This window comes from Thermobia domestica, chromosome 5 (assembly GCF_964235325.1).
Source record: "Thermobia domestica chromosome 5, izTheDome1.hap1.1, whole genome shotgun sequence".
Lineage (NCBI taxonomy): Eukaryota > Metazoa > Arthropoda > Insecta > Zygentoma > Lepismatidae > Thermobia > Thermobia domestica.
In genome coordinates, this window is record NC_137458.1 from 103,855,264 (window position 1) to 103,881,939 (window position 26,676).

The following is a 26,676-nucleotide window of genomic DNA, read 5'->3' on the forward strand; positions in this document are numbered from 1 at the left end:
CTCTAACTTCCACAAACACGCTTATTTGTATTCAGAAGTATTTTCAGTTACTTCACTAATCTTCCTAAGATAGATCACAAGTGACAACGAACGAAATGCATTTATTTCTCAAAGTGTACTTAGCAAATCTCATCAACTTTTTTAATCTGCTAATTCTAACCTATTCCCTTTGTGTGTTGTATGCTCTTTTCAGTTTACATGTTAAATTTATGCATGTACTACCGAAAGGCAAGGTAAAATAAATGTTTTACTCTTCTCCACTTTTGTATTTAAAAGCTCTTTCTTTGTTCGAGTATTCTTCGTGTAGGAATGTGTACAGTTCTTCAGTTGTATACAAGGTTAGAGACTGAGAACATAAGATAGTTAATCCATCATTTCCAATACGATCTTCTTCGCTTGAAAGACCGTATGGTGGTTTACCGGTACAGTGCTCACCTCTAGTGTGAGGCGGCCCTGGTTTGATCCCGACCACGCAAATTTGTGATGGACAACATACTTTTCGTCGTTTTCAAGGTTCTTTTCCATTTCCTAAAATATTCAAACTCCACCATTTCTTTCATAATAAGGTCATTTTGAACCCGCGAACTACGCGTTCGCAGGAGGCGCTCGGTTAAGAGAGCGCCAAGCTGGAAAAAGAATTTTGAGTTTAAATTTTAATATTTATACAGAGAATATGTGATGAGAAATTTTCCAAATAGGTTCATATAAATATTGTACAGACTAAGTTTGCAGAAGGGCTACTTGGCCCTGATCTTTTCGTCTTCCTTTCTTCAGTTCGTAGAGCCGATTAGTGAAATTTTAAAAAATCTTGTTTGGTTCAGATATAGTTGAATGGTGAAAATATATGTATTAGTATGCATACTTATGTGTATCAGGATTTACTTTCTTGTATATATGGAATGCGATGTACATTTGTTGAAGTGAGTAGCGTAAATTTTAGTAGTAAGCGTGAGAGAATATATGAAATATGTATCGATGGACAGTGTATTGTTCTTTGTTCAATTATCATCGTTCAGTTATAATATGTACATTATTTCTTCTTAAAAAAAATAATTATGTATATTCTCCAACATATTTAAATTAGAAAAATGTTTCAGAAACAATTGCGATAAAATTCATTTTAGGTATAACAAGGAATATGTACTTTTATTGTAACAGAAGCATATATTATGAGAATAATGTAAAAGTATTTCTTTGATATATAATAAAATACTATCAGCTAAAAGCATAAACATGATAGTAAACAGTTTCTATTCATATTCTATTCTAAACAGTAACCGGGAGGGGCTTCTCGAGCCCACTCGTTTATATTTCTTGAAAAAACCCCGTCGTAAGTCTTGATGAAAATATTAAGAATTTTATTTATTTTGTATTATTACTTCTTTGATAAATCCACATCATTAATGTGCATTTTTATTTAGTAACTTGTAAGTTAAAAATTATTTCAAAGTAGTGGGCTCATCGAACCCCCTCCTTGGACTTCCATGTGACATAATTTCTACAAGTATATTTCCTGAAAAACTCCGTCGTAAGTCTTGATTAAAATATTGAGAATTTTATTTGTTGTCTATTATTACTTCTTTCATAAATCCACATCATTAATGTGCGGTATTATTTAATAACTTGTAAATTATAAATTATTTCTAAGTAGTGGGCTCATCGAACCCCCTCCTTGGACTTCCATGTGACATATTTTCTTCTACAAGTATATTTCCTGAACTTAGATTTTTTTCGTTTGCATTTAACAAGGATTGTGTTCTTATGTTGGGAAACAACATATCAGCCACGAGTAAGTTCTGAATGCTTATTCTATATTCATTTCTTGTTTGATGGCATTATGTGAGTTATAGTATGTTATACTGTGGGTTCAAGGAACCCCCCCTTCGACCTACTTGAGACAAAAAAAAAAATTCTTGGACTTCCTAGGGTTAATTTACAGTAGAAGGTAACAAAAACATTTCCATACAAAATTAATAGATGTTTTGAAAATATTTCTGGAAAATATTTCTCATATTACGAACGAATTTATTTTTAAAATATTCGAAACATTTTTAAAATTATATTTCATACGTTTTCTCGTAACAATAGAAAAGATTGCAAGTAACAAGTTGGAAAACATTTGTAAAATCTATGGAATATATTTCCTATTCTGTTTTTTATATAATGTATGTAAAACATTTTCAGTATTACTTTGAAAAAATTTTCTCTCTCAACATTGAAAACATATTGCATTACATTTAACACAATAGTAGAATTTGTGAAAATTTTCCTTAGATTATTTTCCTTCTAACGTTCTAAAAATATACTTATTGTACTTCATAAAATGTTTTCCAAACATTTTTTAAAAATATTTCCGGTAAGTATTTGGGATATTTCTCAGATATAACAAGAAATGTATTTTCTCCAGTAACGGAAGAGTATATTCTGAAAACAATGTAAAAATATTTCTATAATATATCAGAAAATGTTGTTTACTAAAAACACAAAACATTTTCCAAAATATAACGGGAAACATCTTCTATTCATTTTTAATATGTTTACTTTTCCCTGTTTTAGAGTTTTATATTCAAAATCCGATAAAATATTCTGGAAATAAGACTAAAATATTGTACGAAAATATTCCATTTAAGTTATAATAGAAGGTTACCAAAATACTTTTGTTAAAATTAAGTAAACCTTTTTAAAACATTTCTGAAAAATATTTCTTATATTACGAAAGAATTTATTTTTAAAATATTCTAAACGTTTTAAAAATATATATATTCAATATGTTTTCTTGTAAAAATAGAAAATATTGCAAATAACCTATTAGAAAACATTTTTCAAATATATGTAATATGTTTCCTTTCATTGTTTCCCATATCATATATTGAGAACATTTTTATTATCATTTCGAAAATATTTTCCTTCTCAATAGTGAAAACATATTAGATTACATCCAATAAAATATTTCTGATACATATTGTGAATATTTTCCTGGATATACTTTCCGACTAGCATTCTCAAAATGTACTTTCGGTCATTTCTAAAATGTTTTCTAAACATTTTTGGGAAAATATTTTCCGGAAATATTCGGAATACATTAGGGAAACCAGCATGGAAATCTCCAGAGAAGGAAAACCTTTTGGAAACCAAGGAAAATATTTTCTTTTGGTTGAGAAAATATTCCTTGCTGTGTGGGAATCGGTTTGAAAATACCCTCTCGTCCTACCTTCGCATTGAAACCGCCTAACAGAATTTTCATATAGCATTGCGGGAGATGATCAAATACCCGTTCTATTCTTTCGTAAAAAACTGTCATTCTTTTTATTATTGTCATCCTTATTTTCTGTTGGGGCATGTGCATTTAAAACAATAATATTACATCACCGACTCTTAAGAGAAGTAAAAGAAATTCTATCATTGACAAATTCAACCCATGTAATTGCTGATATTATTCGTTTGTGAACGAAAAGACCTGTTTCTAGTTGGTAATTTTTAATTCGTTCTCCATAAGAGATTGTAAAATTTCCCGACTTACTCCTCCATTTCCTTTTCATCTAACTTCCTGATGTCCCACTAGGTCCATCCTCTATTTCTAATCTCATTTTTTACAAATTTTAACGCGCCTGCCCTATAGAGACTTCTTATGTTTCATGTTCCAAATCTCATGTCGATTTTACTTTGCGGAGTTCGTGCCAAGTTATCAGTTCTGATCCGAGGATTCTGCGAACTTATCTGAACAATCTTTTTTTTACAGGATGAAGTTGTTAGCCTCACACCGAATTCTCAAGCTGGATTATCACCCCTTGTCTGTCCGCAACTGCTTACTCACTATATTCGCAGCTAACCTCTATGATATATCCCAGAGGCCTTCTCCTCGATCCACAACCTGAGGACGCGCCGTGCTGTGGTGACAGGAAGACCACATTTTACGGAAATTAATACAGCTATATTTCAGAAATACAACAAGTACTGATTATCCGAACACTGCTTTAAAACACACAGGAACAATGAATATGCTCAGATATATGGATGCATATTAAGACTGTGAAAGCTTCGATGCCGTAAAAATCGTAAATTAGAGACTAGCGTCAGTGTAGTATTACATAAATGCATCGTACGTTTGACTATCCGAACCATTCTTGATGCATCACATTGTTTCGTTTTATAGCTATATAACTTTATAATATTTTTGTAAGTGATTATACTGTTTACCTGTTCTCTGCCAATAGCAACTGTATGAATTTATAATACAAAACTGAAATACAGAAGAATGAAATAAAATAAAAAGCGATATTTCGCAGGGCATCTTATGTAAAGGGCGCCTTGTATTCTTCACAGGTTCTGTACTACCAGTCAGTATTTGTATTTATTAAACAAAGCTGGTATACAGGATAACTAAAACCACTTATCTATAATGTGATGTTTCGTTGGGCGCTTTATATAAACTGCGCACTGTGCTTTTCACGGGTTCTTCGCGAACAGTAACTGTGTGTATTTATTGTACAGAACTGCTATACCAGAAGAGTAAATAAAATCGTTCATCTTTGATGTGGTCTCGGAAGGGCGCCTAATGTAAAGGGCGCACTGCGCCTTTCACGGGTTCTTTACCAATGAAACTGTAATAATGTATTACTAAAAATTGTACCTTTATTTATACTGTGATATTTCGGAGGGCGCACCGGGACACGTCCCGGTGTCCCGATGGGCCAGCACGGGCCTGGGTTCAAGGCTTTTGGGGACACCCAAATTCAGAATAAATTTTATATATTACACATGTCGACAATATTGCGTAAAATTGTAGTACCAGTAAGCCTATATTTAAAAAAAATATATCGGAATTTCGAAGAAGGGAACTAGATAGCAGTATGAAGCAAATGAAATTATTGTTTACCCAGTTTTCTAATATATATTACATGTTATTCCTAGTATTATCACCTTTGGGTTAGTTGTTCTCTCTTTCCACTTGGATCTAGGGTTGTCATTATTTGATATTGATGATAATGATTCCGGGCTACCACTAGGTACATAATCTTAACTTAAACATGAACTGAAAATGACCTTCGTTTACTATACCATTAGTTTCAGTGTTTTCTTCGCCCGCTTTCTTGGCGTTATTCGATTCTAATGTTGATGGTAACGATTCTGGATCAGCAATAGGCACATAATTATTACTAGAAAAAAAACTCAAAATATTTTGTTTGTTTTCTGTAAAGACTCAAAGTTTTCTTGTACCGTTTTCTCGTTGTTATCCAATTTGATTAACTCAAGAACTCTTCTCTCCCTCGAAGTCATTTTGTAATTCGTAAACGAACTGTGGAGGATGACGTGCTAGTCAGCACTACACTTCATTTGCTACTCTTTCTTTTTTGTAATTCTTCCTAAGGAACGAAAATATCACTAAAAAATCAAAAGTCGGCAACTAAAGGCTCTCTAAAATAACCTTCATTGTTGTAGACTAGTAGTTGTCAAAAATGTAATTTGCACATTTTCCTAGGGAGTAAAAGGTGAACAGACATTTCGTTTCGCTTATGTAATAATTATTTATTTTTTATTTACTTGTTTTTTTAAAATAAAGATACAACATTGTGCTTTGAGTGTAAATATTACTTATCCCAGCTTAGAACAATGTTACTCAGTAAAACGTATTTTTTTTCAAAATTAATCTGTTTTCAAGTCAGAGAAACGTATGATCCAATATGTCCCTTTGGTCCTGAAAATTGAATGACCTCTTATGAGACAAAAGAACGTATTGGATGTTACTCTCCTCTGATTCTAAGATCAGTTCGTAAATGAGAGATACGGTGCTGCCTTTTAACGGTAAGGAGAAGAGATTGAGTCACATTGATTTGGCACCAAGTGGGCCTTTCAAAAATTATGTAGTTGTATATAAAAAAATCCGATTTTTGGAATTACGTTCCTATTCTTCTCATATGACGATATGTTACAAACTTTTTGAAATTATAATCTCTTCTGATAATCAGTATGTGTCCTCATTATGAACCCATATGCTACATACGGTCCTGGCATCACAAAACTAAATGTTGCCCACGTCCTATACGTATATAATGTTACTGCAGATGACGTCACATGACTGACGTCATTACACTTATATGGACAGTACATATAATACATGCGTTTTCAGCTACACGTTTGTTGGAGGATTTATATACGTGTGTAATTACGTTAAATCCAAAAACTACAGGAATTAAGCATGTAACCTACGTTTTTAAGTACACCACCTACATTTTTCTCAGTGCACTTTCGGAAAATTATATCAAATAAAACACCGAATTATCCCTTAAATTTATTATTATTATTATTATTATTATTATTATTATTATTATTATTATTATTATTATTATTATTATTATTATTATTATTATTATTATCAGGTACTATTATCTGTGTCATTGGTCTGAAACAAGAGGTCTTTTACAACCTCTACCACCAGTGATACTGTATCGATTATTTTTCTTGCATTTTTCTTCAATTCCTGTTTCTAAAACAGCCCATTTACTTCGGAGACCAAATGTTTCCACTGAAAAATATTCACATTGGAACAAAGTATGTCTTCTTTTACTAGAATAAGACTAGAAATTAGCGTATATTTCTGTATCCTAAATGACACCGCGTCCAAGATGACCGCCCTATTTTTTAACAATTTTTTACAAGAAATCTGTAATGTCATTTTAAATTTTGCCAGGGTAACAAGATTGTCCTCCAACATACGAGTCTTGCGTATCTTAGTAGGATCTTAGTAGAGCTAAACAATATATTTTGGAAGCATGTATTCCTCAAAATCAAGGAGAGGTAATGGTTCCCTGTCCTTTCCAAATGACGCCCTCCGAAAAATACATCCACGGCACGTACTGAGAAAATTTTCGTAAGTTACATTAAAATTATACTAATAATCGTGTCAGACAGATATGTTCTTTAATCTTTCTAACTGGATTCGTTCACTGGATCTGCGAACGTTCAAAGTACTAGATGAGGCGGAGAGTAGAGTTATTGCTTAATTGAACTTCATGATTCTTTTGAGAGAAACTCCACACTGTCTGACAGGAAAGTAAGACGTGCGTTTCTAAGCACGACATTAGGGAAAAAGTGTTGAATTCCCAAGAATACAGTACTTTTTCAAATTACCATTGATACTAGTTCCCAAAAGAATATCTTCCACACTGTTTTGAAACCGAAAGAACAGGCATTCCAATTAAATAGTTTAAATCGTTCTACATTACAAATATAATTAACCTGGCATATACGTACACTAAAATGAACGTTCCAATGCTAGTAAAATAGGTTTATATAATTATTCTTGTTTTTCCGAAATTCCTAAATCGTCAGGATATAAGAATTGAGAAACTGTAAATTATTTGGTTATTTTTCTTATATAAAGTGGCAGATTATCACAAAAATACATAAAAAATCAACAAGTTATTTACAGAAATACTGTTAGATGCCCTTCTCCCTTGTATAATGGCCACTGCGCTTGCTTTGCGTGCAGTAGGTCTGAAATCTGATTCAAGATGAGGAGGTTTAAAGTGCAATACGATATTTAGGGTTCAGCTTTAAACTGTAAATCCACGTCTCATGTAGACTCGGGACGCCAAGCTTCAGCAAATCCCTTCAAATAAATATATATAGCAATATTTTGAGAACTTCTTATATTAATTGTTTGATTATCTTCTCTTCTGTCAGCAGCAAAGCCTTCTCTGATTTGGAAACCCATATCTAGTAATGTGTTTACACATATTGGCAGTTTTTCAGTTACGAATGAACAAATCATTACAAATATTTTCATGAAGTCCAATCCATAACAAAGGACTACACATATGGATTTTTACTTTTACAATTACAATTTCTAATTATTCATTTGTCCCATTTTTATATGTAACAATTTGAATAGCACATTCATGAAACCTTTTCTCTCTCTCTCTCTCTCTCTTGTAGTAGACTGCAGAAAGTAACATTTATTAACTTTGAGCTTCGTCCGCAGTAGTCCGCTTTTGAACAATGGCATGAGATATTTTTGTGAGCCAGCTTTCATTGACGCAGCAGCGTCTATTTTTTCTTTTTCTTTTTTTTTTTAGCTAAAATCAGAAAAATGGAGAACAATTTCATTTTTCTTTCACATTCTTTTCTCGTCACGTATATACACTTATTAGAAATCAGAAACAAACATATCTTTATTTAAATAAAGCTATTTTTCGTGCAGATGAACGCAAACATCAAATTATTTTTATATTTTGTTTCTTTCACAAAATATGAACAGACCCACATGTCTTAATTCCAAGTAATAGCTCCTTCGCTCCTAAATACGTGGTAAACATACGCATCTTTGTCCCGAGAGTCTCGGGTTTGATTCCGTCCATGATCTCTTGTGGTTTCATCCTACTTTAAACGGTAGGGCCAAATCCTGTATATATTCTTGCTTATGACAGGCACGCGAAAAAATTATTCCCTAAACAATAATAATCCAAGAAATAGCCTGCGAGAACCTTATAGGTTAGTCATTCTCTATACAGTGAGATATTGATTAGTAAACTGCTAGAACGATAAAAGCAATATAATTTCTGAGAATACAACGCATCTTGCTAGTAAATTTATATACATTATAAATATGTATTTTCAATTTAAGATAAATTCTTCTGTTTTCAACATTAATACTTAAACACTATAGTAACAAATAATGTTCAAAATATAATACAACGAGAACGATTACTATTCAAGTTTAGTTCAAAATCAAACACAATAATGGAACACACACAATAGTAAGGAAATGTCAATATATACTGTATGCAAAACAGTTTGCATTTATTTTTATAAGCTGTTGAGGTAAGACTTCTAACTCGAAGTGCAAATTTTCATTGACCTTTCATATTAGTTTTAGCCCCAACAAGTGAAGAAATAACTATGATTCGTTCAAATGCGACGAGACAAGAGAATTTCCGGAATACTAAATCTCTTTATGTTATACAACAAATTATTTATTTCCTTCAGTTCACCGTGCTCTGCCTGCTGTTTCTTTCAAACTTCTAGGCTCGTTCCTCCCTTACAGGAAAGATCTAAATGACAGTTGCATTATCATTCATTTTATTTCATGTTAGATCAATTCGTAACCTGTAGTCGAAATACTTGATTTTTCCATTCAAGAAATCCCGCCTTCAGAGATACAGGAAAGCAAGAAGAGAGTTTGAAAGTAGTCGGTATTTTAAACATATATATACAAAATAACGAGTCTGTAGTCTGAATACAACGAACTAAGGGTGGCGGACTCGTAGTGTTAGTGTTACGTACGGGACTAGACGAGTTACAGGAAATGTACGTATTCATATGAGACAAAATAGTATTTCGTGGAAACTTTTCCAACATTCTAATCAATGCACGTACACAGGGACTAATTTGGGGAGGGGTCCGAAGGTTTTCGAAGGTTAAAATTCAATATGAGAAAAAACTGTATTAATATTTGTAAATTATTCATGAACTAAACCACATTTATAGACAAATTGGAATTTTGGTGAAGTACGAACTCCAGAACTCTGTCCACTGTGTAGGTCATAGTAAATTCTTATAAGCATACAGAGTCCCACAACTTGTTACGAAACAACTAATAATCAGACACGACAACGGCGATGAACTTGATGAACGAGGCAGTATTTTTATTTTTCATTTTGGTCTGTTAGATATTCAGATTTTATTTAGCTATAGAAAATTTGTTTTGTAATTACTTCTCTTTCTAGACTATAATTATGTTAATTTGAAAGCACTTTTAAATCTTTATATTTTGCACACTCAGGCATTTTTTTTTTGTCTCTTAAATAAGATTCGTATGTTGTGGACAGAGTTAGTTAACGTGTAGCATTATTTAAATTGTTTTATATTCGTGCGGAATATGCACGTTTAGGTGAATGTGATGTTTTATATTTCAATATGTAGCACAGCACACTAAGAAAAATCCGTTCTCCGGACAGCGGTATGCTACATATTCAGTACCTTTAGATGTTACGTCATGCTACATGTTATATAAGTCCAGTTGTATATGAGACCCTGACCGCCTACCTTGTTTCATATGGAAAGTACGTACAGATGGAACAGTTAAACAGAAAGTATTATTAAACATACGTATTCATTTATACGTTTGCTGTACGTTAAGTCTAAAAGCTACAAGATTTACAAATGTAACATGCGATTTTATTTAGGCCACATACATTTTTCTCAGTGTATAGGAGAGAATTAGTCCCTATTGGGTTTTGTTTACTAAAATTTTTCTTGCATATTTACTTTTCTTCCCGTCAGAGAGTTAAAAAGTATCAAGAACTAGTTCATAGATCATCACCAAATTTGATCAAAATGTAAAAGATCCCGGGTTCGATTTCCGGTGGGGTCACTCGGTCGAGAAAGAGTAACACGCTTTTTCAGGGCAGCCATTCTGAATGAGGTTTTCCTGGGTTTTCCTCATTCACACCAGGCAAATGCCGGAGTGGTACCTAACTTATAGGTCCCAGGCCGCTTTGTTCCTTCTCTTTCTCCGGATTGTGTTCTCGCCGAGGGACGTTATTACTTCAAATCCTGAAGGGTTAAATAGCCTAAGATGCCGAGAGCCTAGAAATCCAAATCATAAAACCTAAAATGTAAAACGTCAAAAGCTAGGAGAGGAGTTAAGACTTCCGAGCCGATACTCAAACCGGCAGTGGTACAGATTAACCATTTGTGGTTTTAACGTTGATCATTAAAGAAGGAAAACGATATGAAATAAGGAGAAACGGTTTCCAGGAATAAAATAAACGTTTCAAGAGTGTATACCATTTCCACCGTAATCTCTCTATTGAAACCGGAAGTGGGAAATATAAACTTTGGTTTCAACGTTGATAGTGAAATCGTGAAAATGGTAACATATAGTGACAAGGGGTTTTCAGCAATCCATTAAGTGGCTCGAGAGTATATTCCATCTCCGCTGTATTATCTCTACCACACGGCATTGGGAGAAAATCTACCACTTCCAATTTTAATGGTGATCACTATAGAGTAAAAACCAGTAATGAACAGAGCGAATCTTGTAATCAGCTAAACATCCAAGAATATATTCCACTTCCATTTTTAAGTATCCCCTAAGATCCGAAGTGGTAGAATTGGACAACGGTTTCCGGTCTTAATTTTCATCTCCATAGAGCAAAACTAATAAGAGAATCAATACTGTGTTCTATGGAATTTATTTAACGTTCTAAGGAAAGGTTCAATCTTTCTTTTACACTACCATTCAAACCGAAAGTGACAGAAATCGGCCACATACGACATAACGTTGATCGTTATGGAGTAAGAATGATGACAAATAGGGAGAAATGGTTTCCAGTGATCAAGTATGCTTCCAAAAATATGTTACATATCCACTTAAGTTTCTGTACTTAAACGAGAAATGCACTAACGCTCTCTCCTTCGGTGTTAGCGTTCCCGGTGGAGACATTCGGTTGAAACGTTTTAATGTTTTCTCAGGCCAGCCATGCTGTATGATGTTTACTTGGGTTTTCCTCATTCGCACCAGGCAAATGCCGGGGTGATACCTAACATATAGGTTCCAGACCGCTTCCCTCCTTCCCTTTCACTGGATAGTGTGATCGCATCTTAAATCGCATTAAATCTTAAATCCTTAAATGGCATAAATCTACTACCACTTTTAGTTGCAGATCAAAGAATACAGTAGGCAGTCCATTCGGTAGATATTCATATTCATATTCATATTCATATCGTCTTTATTGCAGAAACTTCAGAGGACATCTAAAGCATTACAATCGTCAGATCTTAAAGTTACAGATTAAAATGCATGTACAATATTTACAAAAGGAAAAAATTGGATACATAATATTTACAAATATCGATACAGAAAAGAAAGAAAGAAAAAATATATAAAGATATAACTGTAATACATATCAGTTGTAATTCCAATACAAAGAATAACGATCACAACACAATACAATAGATAACTACTCGTACTATACATGTCTATTTATTTCTCTCATAGTTCTTCAATTTTTCACTTTAATTGCTTTGTAATTTCGTAAAACTCTTCTATATCATATATTGGATTATCTAATAAGAGTGATTTGAGTTTACTTTTAAAAGTACCCACTTCGGTATCTCTCAGTGCTTTTGGGAGAGAGTTGAATAATTTTGCGGACGTGCCAATAAAACTCTTTTGTGTTTTGGTATAATTGTAATACACTGCCATTATATTATCTTTGTATCTTGTGTTATATGAATGATACCTGGAATGTTCAGGGAAGTTATCCCTATTCTCTTTTACATACATTAAACATTGAAAAACAAAAATAGCAGGAAGAGTCATTATTTTGAGTAGCTTGAAACTAGGTTTGCAGTGACTACGAGAAGGAAGACTACATAACAATCTGACAGCTTTCTTTTGCAGCTTTAAAAGCTTATAAATGTTACTAGATCCACCCCAAAGAATAGTACCATATGATAGAAAGCTGTGGATTTGGGCAAAGTAAACAATTCTTAAGATTTTCAAACTAACGCAACTTCTTAATTTTCTCAACATGTATATACCCTTTGTTACACTAGCTGCCGTGATTTCAATGTGATTATACCAGTTTAATTTTGAATCAAGTTCAAATCCCAAAAATTTAACTGTAGAATATTTTTCTGTGTAATCTAGATTGTTATATGTAACATTAAGATCTTGTATTTTACTCAGGTTTAAACACAAAAGGTTTGCAGTACACCAATCCTCAACTACGGTTGTTATATTTTGGGTTAATTGTTCTCTTTCGATAGTTGATTTAGAACTTACACAGACTCCAAAGTCATCAGCGAAAAGATAGCCTTTAGCGGGAATAGTAGCTACTTTGGGAAGGTCATTGATATAAATAAGGAATAAAATGGGACCCAGAACAGATCCCTGTGGTACCCCAGAACCCACTTGTAAGTATTTGGAGTTCGAATTATGGAATTCTACTTTTTGATATCTGTCTGATAAATATGATTTTATAAGGTTTAACGCATCATGTTGAAAACCGTAGTATTTTAATTTACTTAAAATAATCTTATGAGATACCGTGTCGAACGCTTTTGACAAGTCATAAAATCTAACTTTAGTAAAGTATTTACTTTCTAAACTGTCTAAAAGATCTTTAACTAAAGAAGTTGTTGCTTTAATTGTACCTAATCCTTCTCTATACCCAAATTGGGAGCTACTAAACAATGAATTACTCTCAAAATATTTAACTATTTGATCATTGAGTAATATTTCAACAAGCTTGGCTACTACAGGGATTATAGATATAGGTCTATAGTTGTCACATTCTGAATTATTGCCCTTTTTGTGTACTGGAATTACTTTAACATATTTTAACATATCAGGAAATATCGACTCTAATATGCAACTGTTGACAATGTGTGTTAAAGGTTCAGTAATAAAATGTATGTCACTTTTAAGTATAATAGAATTAAGACCATATACATCACAGGTACTACTATTTTTCATCTTCAAAATTGCTTTTTCAACGTCCTTAACAGTTACTAATTTGAAGCTAAAAGTACAAGATGGTTGAGGAATAGAATTCAGATAATTATAAAAATTTCTACTAGGAGTTTTTGCCTTAATCTTCTTTACTATTTCATTTATTTTATTAATGAAAAAATCATTCAAATCTGTAGCGGTAATTGAAGTAGGTTCATTTTCATTTTTCCTAGTTAAATTGCATTCCCTTCTTACAATATTCCACATGGCCTTACTTTTGTTTCCAGCATTATTTATTAGTGAGTCATTATTTTTTATCCTGGTCTCTTTCAATAACTTCCTAAATTGCTTTTTATATTTTATATGAAGTTCTTTAAATGACTTATCGCCAGTGCTTATGTAGAAATCATAATACATGTTACATAGATCTTTAACTCGATCTAGTTCTATGCTTTTAACTTTGTTAGCTTTAGGCATCGTCGATTTGTCTTTTAATGGCTTTAAGGGAAATGCAGTCTCAGCTGCGTAAATCAATGAATTTAACAAAAACGTAATTTTAAAATCAATTGAAGGTTCTAAATACATATTGGTCCAATTAACGTTACTTAAAAGATGTCTGAAAGTAACTTTACTATCATCAGTGATGTTGCGTGCCAGTTGCTTAGTATGAACTTGAGGAATAGAACTAAATTTTTTGTACCTGTCATTTTTCGTAACAATTAAATCTAAGCTACCTATTACTGGCCAATGGTCTGAAATCCAAGTTTTTATCACATAACAACCCATACTACTACTACTGTTAGTAACAATATTGTCTATGCAACTCCCTCCATTAGGTGGGTTAGGTCTAGTCACTTGTGTTGTTGATATGCTTAGGCCGAAAGAGGATATGACATTATTTAAGTCTTGGCACTCTATACTTTCTCTTTTTCTAAAATCAACGTTAAAATCAGCACACAGAAATATTCTACAATTGTATTTACAAACATATTCTAAGATGCAGCTTAACCTATCTAAAAATAAATCAAAATTCTTATTCTCTTATTTGGTCTGTACAAGGAAATGATAATTACTTTTAAATTTACAAGGTATATAGCTGTTACTTCAAATTCCATCTCAACTGAAAATCCCGTAACACCATCTAATCGTTTATAATCTGTACCATTTTTTACATAAATTAAACAGCCACCATGTTGTCGTGAGGGTCTACAGTAATAGTTTGCAATGTTGTAGCCGTTAATATTGTGAAGTTTAATCTCGTCATAATCAAGCCAGTGTTCTACCATACATATCACATCTAAACTTATATCCAAATCTTGTATAAAACTGGCTGCTGAGTGAAATTTATTGGAGAGACCTTGTTCACACGCTCCATGGCTCCAGGGCCTCTTCAACATGAACCTTTCTGTGTTTACTTATTTCGTCGTCCATGAACACGAAATATGGTCTGCTACACCACAGAAAACACGCACACATTCCGTCAACATGTTGTAATATCATTCTCTGGTGGCGGATTCTTCTGCAAAGATGCAGTGGTGTTCGTCCATTTTTCATGATACCTACACACACCATAACAGCAGGCTAACGATGCCTTCCACATTCAAGGATATTCTGTGACTATGATGTGTTTCGGTCTTTGGAACACCAATTGATGTGCATGTCGTAATTACTAGATACACAGAAATGTAACTTATTTGAAAACATGATATTGGGCAAGTTCACTTCATCGCAGTTATTCATTACATGGTCAATATGAAAAATGGATTAACACCTCTGTACAATTTTGCAGTCGGATCTGTTATCAATATTGTAATGAGACCCTAACATTAAATACACGTATTTTCTGGGGTGCAGCGGGTCCAGATTTGATGTTTAAGGGCGACACGCACGTTCACACAGACGCGCCCAAATTGAAGAGACCCTGAAACATGAGAATGCATATCGAAATAACTGGCAACAATATTGCCTGATCTAAATCATATTTACCATTGCGGGTTGTTCTTGGCCAACCGAATTCAACGACTTTTGTCTTTCAGGACAAGTAAATTACCCTTAGAGAGGACTGGATTTATTGGATTGTATTGGATTTTGAGTTTAACATCCCTTTTAGCACTGACGCTATATGAGACGGAACCTACAGACTAACGTGGGATACCAACAAAATAAGCTCTAGCCGGGAATCGAAGCCGGGTCTCTAACGCCAAAAACGCATACGCTAACGAAGGGGCACTGGGGAGGGATTGAATAACCTACTCCTGGAACTCACGATTTTCCTCATGGGCAGCATAGCAACAACGTGCAGCATGTGTTCGTGTTCGATGTCGTTATAAACCATGTTGATTTGCTCAGAACCACTCGATATTCATGACAACTATAATTTCATGTTGTTTCTCTCTATGGATCTTTTTTATAAGTTCTGTTTCTATCCATTACGACGAATTCCTGCCATATTTGGTCGACCAATAAACTTAGCATTATGTCGGTACCCATGTATTCATCAGTTACTTTACCCTTGACAATGCTTTAAAAATAGCTAAAAAATGTATTTGTTATCAACCAGTCTGTATCCCTATACATATCTTGAAAAAAAGTCATAATAGTAAGAAAGTTACATTTGTATGTATTTTTTTCACAAAAGGTATAGGTAGATCTGTCTTTGTGTATATAAGAATGCAAGATACTACAGTTCTATTTCTTCTACAAATTTGCTAGTATAATTCTATGATATGTGGTCAACATTTCAGCTCTCATTACAAATTTCCAAATTGCCTCACAATCCTTGATCAATACCGAAAAATGTACACAGTGAATATAACCCGACAGCATACGCGCTAACAGGAACATATTTGTGTAACGAAATGAAAAGTTTACTTTAAATTCCACACACAGGTAAGGAATAATTTTTAGCAGTAATTTAGCATAAGCATTCTACGTAGAACACAATTAAAAATTGTCAAAATGAAACACAGATTCTATAATTATAACATGATGTCTGTACTGCTCTACTGGGAAGTTAATCAGCATGTAGCTGGGCCAGCATTTTCTTTTGAAAATCCAGATGGTATAGGTAGTGCGGCGTTAAAGCGACATCGTAAAGGAAAATGGATAAGTGATTGAAAAGAACAAGCATTACCGGCGAAGGAGAGCTGATGTGGTAACTACGAATTTCATCTAATTTACGAGCGTCAAGCCCGAAAGATGAAGCCTGGCCTTATGGCTTCTTCTGCAACTTATTTAACATTTTTACTATTATTTTACATATAAAATGTTACGGGCCTCAATCATTGGACCACTCAGAATTTAATATGTACAAAATGTAATTTATAATTGTATATCGTATCAACAAGTAAGACCTTAAAATTGGACCTGAGATGCAAGGACCCCTTTCTAGGTTTGAAAGCAAGCGCAATCATTCGCTAAAATGGAAGGGAATCAGGTGGGAACTGAAAAAATACAATAAAACAATGAAGTGTCAGCAAAAACAATATACCCACCTACTCCTCCTTCAAAGGCGTGACCAATGTCTATTTTATAGCTGACATATAAACAGGGGTCGAAAACCTATTTTAAGAAGATCGGCCAAATTCTTCGCACATCGCTAAAAGAAATAGAAACAGAGACAGCGCTGTTGCAGACCTTAACGTAAAATAGGAAAAAATTGGACATTTTAATTGAAGGCTTGAAGTTAAATTAAAAATCCCTGTGCCCAATCCTGTACTATCAAAATAACCCATGAACAATCGTAACTATTTGTTCATTACTAACTGAGAAACAGTCGAAAAGTGTTTCAATGTTTTTAGACAGAAAAAACTCGACTCAGGAAGAAAGAGGTACCAACTCCCTTAAAGTATAACCTAATCTTCTACGGGGAATTAAACCCCGGACCTCATGTCTCAAAGGGATACGCTCTTGCCATTAGAAATCTTGTTGTTTAACGTTCCGCGACTATGCCCTTTAGATAGTGGAGGCATATGGTTAAGACAAATGAATGATGATGGAATTATTTGTAAAATGATAATGGGCAGAAAAGTATGTGGGTAACTTTGTTTCTGTCAATTTTCTCAAAAACGACTCAGATCGTTTTTTTAAATCTGATCATAGTCTCATTTCACAGCTATTTAATTAAATGGTGGTCCTTCGAGGACACTTTTATGTGAGAGTTACCCTAAAAATTACTTGCAATAGTTTTAAATAATTTGTATTAATATTTAACTTTCGAGGATTACATTTGCCATTTTCCTTCTTCGAAAGAACTAAAATCATACAAATTGCAGTTAGTATTTTGTTCTGGAAATCAGCGTTTCAATTGCGTCTTGCAATTGAATCCAACAGTTCCTAATGAATCGTATGCAACCTCCTTATATGCAAAGCATGGATTGGAGGATCATTACGGAAAGATGTCACGGGCCTTAGCCCCTGAACGATGGGAAGGATTTATTTGAGAGGTTACCTTTATCTATTGTTCATTCATCACCTATCCGTTTGTATCATCCTTGTTTGTTTTGACAACCTCCACAGATCTAGATGACATTAATGTACTCAAAATTATGAGGAATTGTGTTGTAATGTGGCATACAAGTGAGATAAACACTCCGAGAACACATTGCTTCCCTATTGTGTTGCTTAAAAATGAAGATAATTTATGAAGCTGAAATATTTTTTAATAATGAGGTTTAAATAAATAATGCTCTTAATGTCATAGAGAAATATAGAGTGCCACGTAAACCCCATGACGATAAGTTTTCTTTTTGATAAAGAAGTAACACACGTACGTTAATCAACTACATATAATGACATTAGGTGTCATGTGGTTTTTATGATTTATATCGCTGTTATTTCGAAACAAAAGCAGAATGTTATTATATTTCACATAATGCTAATATAAGTATAGGGAACGTTCTCATACATTATATTGTATACATGAAAATAAAGGAAAAAATCATACTATGCAAACAAACGAATAGAACAATCAACGTATTCAAAATAATAAATAATACAATAATTGATTACGGTACACCATTACCAAATAGCATCTTCATTCTGTTATTGTAGTTCATTTTGAAAGCTGATGACAAAATAGAGTACAAGAATTATTCTCACTGTACTTTACCGTCGTTTTAAGTCTTGAATATTTACTCATCCACTAGTCTATATTTGTGCTTGAAAACTGAGGCTGTACCTTTTATGCACTGAGAGCAGCAGTTGTGTATTCCATAATGAGTTTAGCTATCAAGCGGATGGACCACATTACATTCCTGGTGGAGGCTGGATTTATTCCCTAGTTCTCGTATATTTCCCTATAAGCTAATTAACATTCAAGAACTGCAGTGAAATTAAAGCATCGCCAAAAATATACAGTATAAGCATAACAATACACGGCAAATTTGTGCAACTGGAAATGAAATGATAACTTGGCAGATAGAATGATTTTCACAGTTCTACAGAAATCGAATGTTAGTGTCTTCAAGAGGACCATGAGTAAGGAAAAGAAAATGTCAAAATCGGTGAGCATGTCGAAGTAGCACTTTGGAGCTTTCTTACAAAAAAATTTGATTTTTCCTTTTAAAAACAAACTGTTGCTATAGTAACGAAGTAATTTATGAGCTTTTATTTCAACTTTCACAAACTTTTATATGAATCGGCTATATTCTTATAGATCTAAATTAAGTCGATTGATTGATGTATGAATATTTATGAAGTCGTCAATGGCGTGACTATTTGTTCCCGTCTGGATATGATAATTAGCCTTCACATTAAAATAAATTGTAGTTCAAACGTAAGTTCCACAAAATAAGAATAAAAGTATATATATATATATATATATATATATATATATATATATATATATATATATTTATATATATATAAGTTAAAACGGAAGTCGCAAAGAAGCTTAAAAATAACAAAACAGTAACACGCAAAATATAAAATAAAAATGCAATAATTCTATCATATTCAACCTACTCAATGATTGACAGTTTCCCTATAAAACCCACACTTATCTTCTAATAATTATCGCAGAAGCCACAGCCTGAGTGGGTGAGTTTTAAGGGGGTGGGGGTGGTCGAAAAGAACGGGTGGGACAGAAGAAGAGTTCGGGAAATCAATATTACTATAATTCTGAAAATTCTAATTTGTTACCCTAAAACTTTAATGATTGCGGGAACAAAAAATTTTCCAGAGTCTGGCCTCCTAGAACCCTTTACCTATGAGACTGGTTGTTACTGAGTTTGGGAACCTTCTGGAACTTCTCCGAATTTTTAGACAAATTTCGGAGCTGTTTATTCCTTACGTTCATGATTTCTGGTTCTTACAGCATTATCTTCAATTATGAAGCAAACTTTCGAATGATTCCACAAACTTGTCATGGATGCATAAAATTGGAAATATTCGAAGTCCATTTAAAAATGGACCACAGACACGGGGCAAAAAATGGGACTCAGGTGACACGAGAGTTATCTCCATAATTCGACATGTCCTATCACATTTCAAGTAGGCTGTAAGGTAAGAATAAGATGTTTTCTGAGAGAATAGTGTTATTTCTGGGCATTATTTATTTTACAAAATTCCATCTCTCTACACATTTTTCTTAACACCTAATAACCGTATTTTAACGAAATGTGAGTTTGTTTAGCCTAGTGTATAAACTACTCTTGAAGTAATGTTGTGTTTCTGAAGACTTTTGGGGAGAAATAGGATTTTTCATTCAGCCAAAAATTTGAAAACAATTCTTGCTTTACATCCCCAGAGGTGAGCATTCTCACTCTTTTAAACATCCTAATTACTCAGGTTTAATTGATTACTTATTTAACATGTTCACCTATACCATTTTATTATTACCTACATTATTTTACCCATAAGGACGCACTATCCGATTTTCTAAAGACTTTCTGACGTTTAACTTCTTTCGTCAACTTACTAGGACTACTGGACATTACAGGCACATAAACACAGAAACATCGAGGATAGTCAAAACCACAAAGGCTCTTTCCATGGCAAATCGAACCCGGAACACCGTGCACCAAAGGTACATATGCTAGCCACAAGACCAGCGAAGACTGCTTCTGAGTCGCCGTGCTATGTCATTTAATTACATGTTACACGCTTAAGGCAATGAAGTACGAGCCACAGAGCTAAGATATTTTGGGATTGCACAGGAACATTCCAAATAGAAGTAACAAAATTTAAAAAATGAAAAACTAGGTATTGAAAGCAGCTTACCAATATTTCTGTGTATAATGCGTATATTGGTGAAAAAACTCCAGGTTCTTTGTCAGGACCCTCACACACTTTTATAAGTTTTCTAAAGTCACCTTTTCTACTCTGAGGTGGCCACGAGCATGCAGTTTCATCAGAAGGAATCCAGCTGGTTGGGACAACTGATATTACCTGTGTCATCATCTCGTAAATATTCGACTAAACACCACTTCTGCGTCATTGTAAACTCAAAACCAACGGTTACAACCTTTAAAAGGAACAAAAGGTGATCATTGACCCTTTAAAGTAACAATTTGTATTTAGTAGCTCACTATAATATGGTATTACAAACGTAAATATGTAAGCCAATTATTTACTTCCGTACATTGTTATACGTATAGAACGTGAACCAGACATTCTGGTTTCGGGGCCTAAATATGCAATGGTATTGGGTTCAATTCATAGCTTTCTGTGACAAGGGCACCAAATCTGTAATGTGATGGATTCGTTCAAATAGAGGGACGCCACAACAGTGACACGAAATCAGCAATATCGAGCACACTTAAAATCACAAGAGCTCTCCCCCCGGGCATCAAACGGTATTTTAAAACAAGAAAACCTACGCACACAGTGTATCTACCACAAAGTTCCCTTGGTGCGAAGTGGGATCGAACCAGGGACCCCGAGGTGAGTCCTCTACCACTTTTTAAAACAGTGATTTTTTCCTTTCTTATCTTTCCACTTATCAGGACTACTAGACACGACAGTGACACAAACACAGAAACATCGAAGAGAGTTAAAATTACAAAGGCTCTGCCATCAAGAATCGAACCCGGAACCACGCATATCATTATTTTAAAACGAAAAAACCAACGCACACGGTGTTTGTGTTCCACAAAGTTACCTTGACGCGGGCTGGGATCGGACCAGGGTCCTCTAGGTGAGCACTCTAGCTTAAAAATACTTCCTGACTTTTTCTTTCTTTCTTAACGCCCCACTTATCAGTACTACTGGAAACGACAGGGACACGACCATAGAAACATCGTGGACAATTAAAATCACAAGGACTCTCCCACCTTGAATTGAACCCGGAAACCTGTACAACACTATTTTAAAACGAGAAAACGCACGCACACAGTGTGTGCACCACAAAATAAACATTGCGCGAGCTGGGATCGGGCCAGGGACCCCGACGTGAGCATTGTACGTTTTCTTTCTTATCTTTCCACTTATCAGGGCTGCTGGAATATATACAGGGTGTTAATCAGAAGCGGAGTTAGAAATTCTCTGCTGGGGGACAGACCTTGAGAACAACCGTGGAAAGCATCTTATACGTAGCATTTTTTACTTTTTGTCAAAAAGTTGCGGCAATGCTCCTCCATAGCTCCGCCCCTGGTGTTATTGAACTATGTCGACAAAGTGAAAGAGGTGATTCTTCACATCAAAATAAAGAAAAGTTCATGTTTGTTAAAGAGCATAATTTGAACCTATTTTAACGTCCTGGCCGTCTTCCACAATTCTGCTAGGAGTATGACTGAAGTTTTGTCCTTAGGGAATCTTTTATGCATATATTGCACATTGAAGAAATCTGTATTTTTTTTCTTTTTACACCAAGCTCCGTATGTTCAAAATAGCGTGTGTTGATTTTTTGCATTTTGGACAATCCTAGCTCTAAAACTATGTACACTCGTTTGAGATAATACAAAGACTCTTATAATATAATCTCGATGTGTACATTGTACTTTTCTCAATGCCTATATGAACTACTTTTTTCTTGAGGAATGGCTTCCTTCAGTTTGTTGGCTTAGTTCATTAACACCATATTTTATATTTATCCAGAATAACACAAAGATAATTTGGTACAGATGGAGTTGTACAAATTTTGACTAACAGCTCCTTCATGGCTAAGCGGTTAGTATACGCACCTTTGGCGTGAAAGATCCGGGTTCGATTCTTGGCGGGAGTTCATGTGAAGCGGATTCCACGTTAATCAACTCAACAAATTTTGACTCTTTCCCGTTGCACATCCAGTATAACAGGCTATGTCAAGAGTATATTACCTGGCTAACATCTGCAACACTAGTCTCCTTAAGTTTTCGAAGTAGATCAGAAAATAGAAGGAATTACTACACAGTGCGCCATGACCACTTTTTTCGCTTCCTTTCTTGTATGCACAGAATAGGTACAGCTTACTACTTTCCTTTCTTCAGTAAGCTTGAAGTTGCACAACAACATAAAACTATTATAATTCATTAGGAAAATATTTCTGTTCTTTGCATCATCGTAAAAAAAGCACTGATGCTACATGAGACGTCGTAATACATTCCAATGTCTGAACTCTTACACCACGAATCGAACCAGAGACACCGTATACCAAAGACATGCTTGTCATTGAACCAGCAAGAAGATCGAAGATTATATTCGTGTTATCAACGAACTTAATGGTGCAAGTAAAACGGGAGACTTTCCACCGAGAAACCACTTAGGGCAGTCACTAAGAGGAAATAGGCACAGTTGGAAATACCAGTACTGCATGTTTTTTCTTTAAAGCAAACTCATGGAATGTTGTTCGTGAATGTCTTTCAGTTTCTCTTTAAGAACTAAGATACAGTTTTCAATTTAAGTACAGTGAAGTACCGGTATTCCGAAAAAGTCCGGGAGGAAAATTTTTATTTATTCATTTATTGTGGCAAAAATACGCAATTTTAGGAAGTTAATAACTAAGAGGATGAAAATGGATGCATGTTTTCGTAAAAAACAAAATAAACTTTCCTTAAACACAGTTTTTTTCATTGATACTTGTATTTTTTAAATATTGTTCAAGCTTTGCACGGTTATTTCTTCACTCAAATTGTAGCTTTGCCAACATTTAACCCTGTGGCCAATTTAGTCACACTTTAATCATTATCTAAACGCTTTAGAGCGTCTAGCTTATCTTGTTTACGCTTACTCGCCATAACAATCGACTCTCGCACTGTAATACGCAAATGCTCAAAACAGAGGAAACAATGTTCGCACTGAGAGAACAGCTGACAAACTGCCGACCGCTGCAGAGTGAACAACACAAAGATAATACACCCATAATGGAAAGATTTGTAACTACGGTACGTGGAAAAATAAAGGCAACATGTTTTCCCAACATTTATAACTTATCCAGTACAGTACATATACTGTTGTCAGAAAACGTGTTTTGAAATATTATATGCTATATATTGAAAACACAATAGATCCGATTACCCGCTTCAAACCACGATTTTATTGTTAATCCGGGTAATCTGAACAGGGTTCGGTCCCAATTAGTTCAGATTAGCAGGACCCCACTATCGTTAGAAAGAAGTCCACCTCTAAACGTTTGGTAGGCCTACATCTTTACATCTAGTATGACCATGATAAATAGATGTTTTAGTATTGAAGTATCTTACTCAATAGGGCATGCACTGTATCCAAGAAGTACAAAAAGATATGCTATGACGTGAAAAACGCCAAAGCATTTGTTGCTTTACTTTTTTTTTAATAATAATAATAATGAGAAATTGCCATTATGTGCTTCCGTCTAAAGCAGGCCTAAGTCTTTAATTCTCTGGTGGATAACGTAGAAATAAATTTATGATCTTTCAACGTGTTCTCTAGACTAATCAATATTAACATCTTAAGGACGAAGAACCTTTAACGAGGAGAAAAAGTTCTAGTTGTATGTAAAACTTAGTGAAGCTTTTCCGCGTACTTTGAGTGGAGCTCAATATTTGGGTAAGCCAAGTTGTGACACATAAATCTGTCTACCCAAGAAAATACTAACAAATAATTTACTTTGTGTATGTAAATCCGTTCGAGACGCACACTCGTTGTATGAAATTAAAACTACTGGAACTTACACTTGAAAAATACATCGACAGTATTTTTCTTCATCTCAAGGAGTTCGGTAATTAGTTTTATGCACAATTTATGTCACTGGAAGCCTAAAAGGAGGACAGTACGTATCTCAGTACTGCTTTTAAATTTTTGTACAGAATAAATTCTGATTGTAAAAATAAATAAATAAAATAGGAGTATATTTATTCACATTTTTTAAAAATTTTATTAACTATATTTTTTACAGTGAGTTCCATTATGACGATTCTCTACTTTCTCTTGTAGTAGCTAGCTTACGGAAAGAATTTACTACACTTACTATACCAAAAATAAACAATAGAAACATCAAATGAATGCCAATTACTTCAATGTGCCACAAACGAATGTGTTACATTAATGAGATTAACACTAAAACATTAAGAAGTTATTTTTAACATTTAAAAATAAGTAACCAATCCAACATAAATAGCTTAGATAAATTCAATACAATACAACATTACCAAACATCTACTCACCTCGTTCGGTGGTCCTCTGGATGATTTAATACTTGGAGAATCTGATAATTTCAAGTGTATTTTTCTTCTTCATAAATACACTTTTTGGACTTTCTTGTCTACATTTCTAGTCCTTCGATGAACTGAAAGATCTACATTGCACTTAGACTTATTGTATTTCCTTTGCATTAATATCTGCATTAATTAGTTCGTAGATGAACTGTGAAATAAATTCTACACTGCACTTTGTTAAACTATAGAAGACTAAACACTATCCCTGTGGTTATGTACGTGTGTGTGTCTATATCAATGATCAAGGAAAAAGGACTTGTAGCAAAGCTATACAACAAACATATTAATTATTTATAGACTAACATAACCACACAGATAGGGGTGCAGTCCTTGTCTACAGCTTTACAATGGACAGTGTAGAATTTGTTTTACAGTTCTTCTATCAACTAAGTAATGTAGATAATAGTGCAAAGGAAATACAATATCTTTGACTAAGTACAATATAGATTTTTCAGTATATTCAAGGACTAGGAATGTAGACCAGAAAGTGCAAAAAGAATATTTAACGGTTCTGACGAAGAAGAAAGAAGCCTTCAAAATTATCAGATTGTTCAAAAATTAAATGAACAAGAGGACCACAGTACAAGGTGACTAGAAGTTTTGTGTATCAATAAACCGAATAGCTTCCATCAGTATTCACAGTATTGCCAAGGTTAAGACCGATGATCGCTTTATTAGATTCAGCATAATTTTCGAAGTAACAAGTACAATCAGATGCTACTGGTAAGAAGACATGAATATCCGAAACTATCGATATATTACTGAAAGAATACGTCACATCTGGAAGCAAATTGAAGTTAGTGAAGTTTATTACGATGATAGCTCATTTATACACTTGCGAAATACATAAAAAGTGATTAAATTAGGTTCTATTATACTGAACGAAAATTTCAGACGATTAAGTTTGAACACTTCTTTCGCATTTACCGTATTAAATGTAGTTAGGCACTTTCACTGTGATTAAATATAATAGTTATTTATTATTATTTCTCTCCGATTGTTAGTAACCGAATACTGCCTAACAACTGATTCCATTTATCAAAAGGAAAAAGCAGAAAAATCGTATAGTTACTATTTAATATGTCTGTCAAATATTGAGATAAACTACTAACACAATAAAAAGATGTAAGGCAAATCATCTTCACATTAGCTACAACCAGCACTAACTAAATCATTTAGATTAGCACTAATAAATAGCATGTTATAGGCAGTTATAATTAGCCACAGAAGATAAATTTCAATTATCAAATATTGTTTCACTTTCAACTATTTCAGTGGTAATTTGATATGTCACATTTGTGCAATCATTCCCTCCCCCATTTATGATTTAAGCTTTGTTAGTTTGGCCACCATTAGCACATATAATATGCTTAAATCTAACACAGAAAATTCTATCTTTACATATTCTCGCATTTATTTACAACTATGTTTTCAAACGAAGGTTATGGTGAAATCAAATTTACAAGTATTCGAAGTGAAAATAAAATTGAACCTAGAAATAAATTGACAAACATATTTCCTATTTCTCACATTTACGAATTTGTAATACGTATTCTGATAACTGTTGCACACACTTATTATTTACCTGTTTCCTTTGCTTTACTA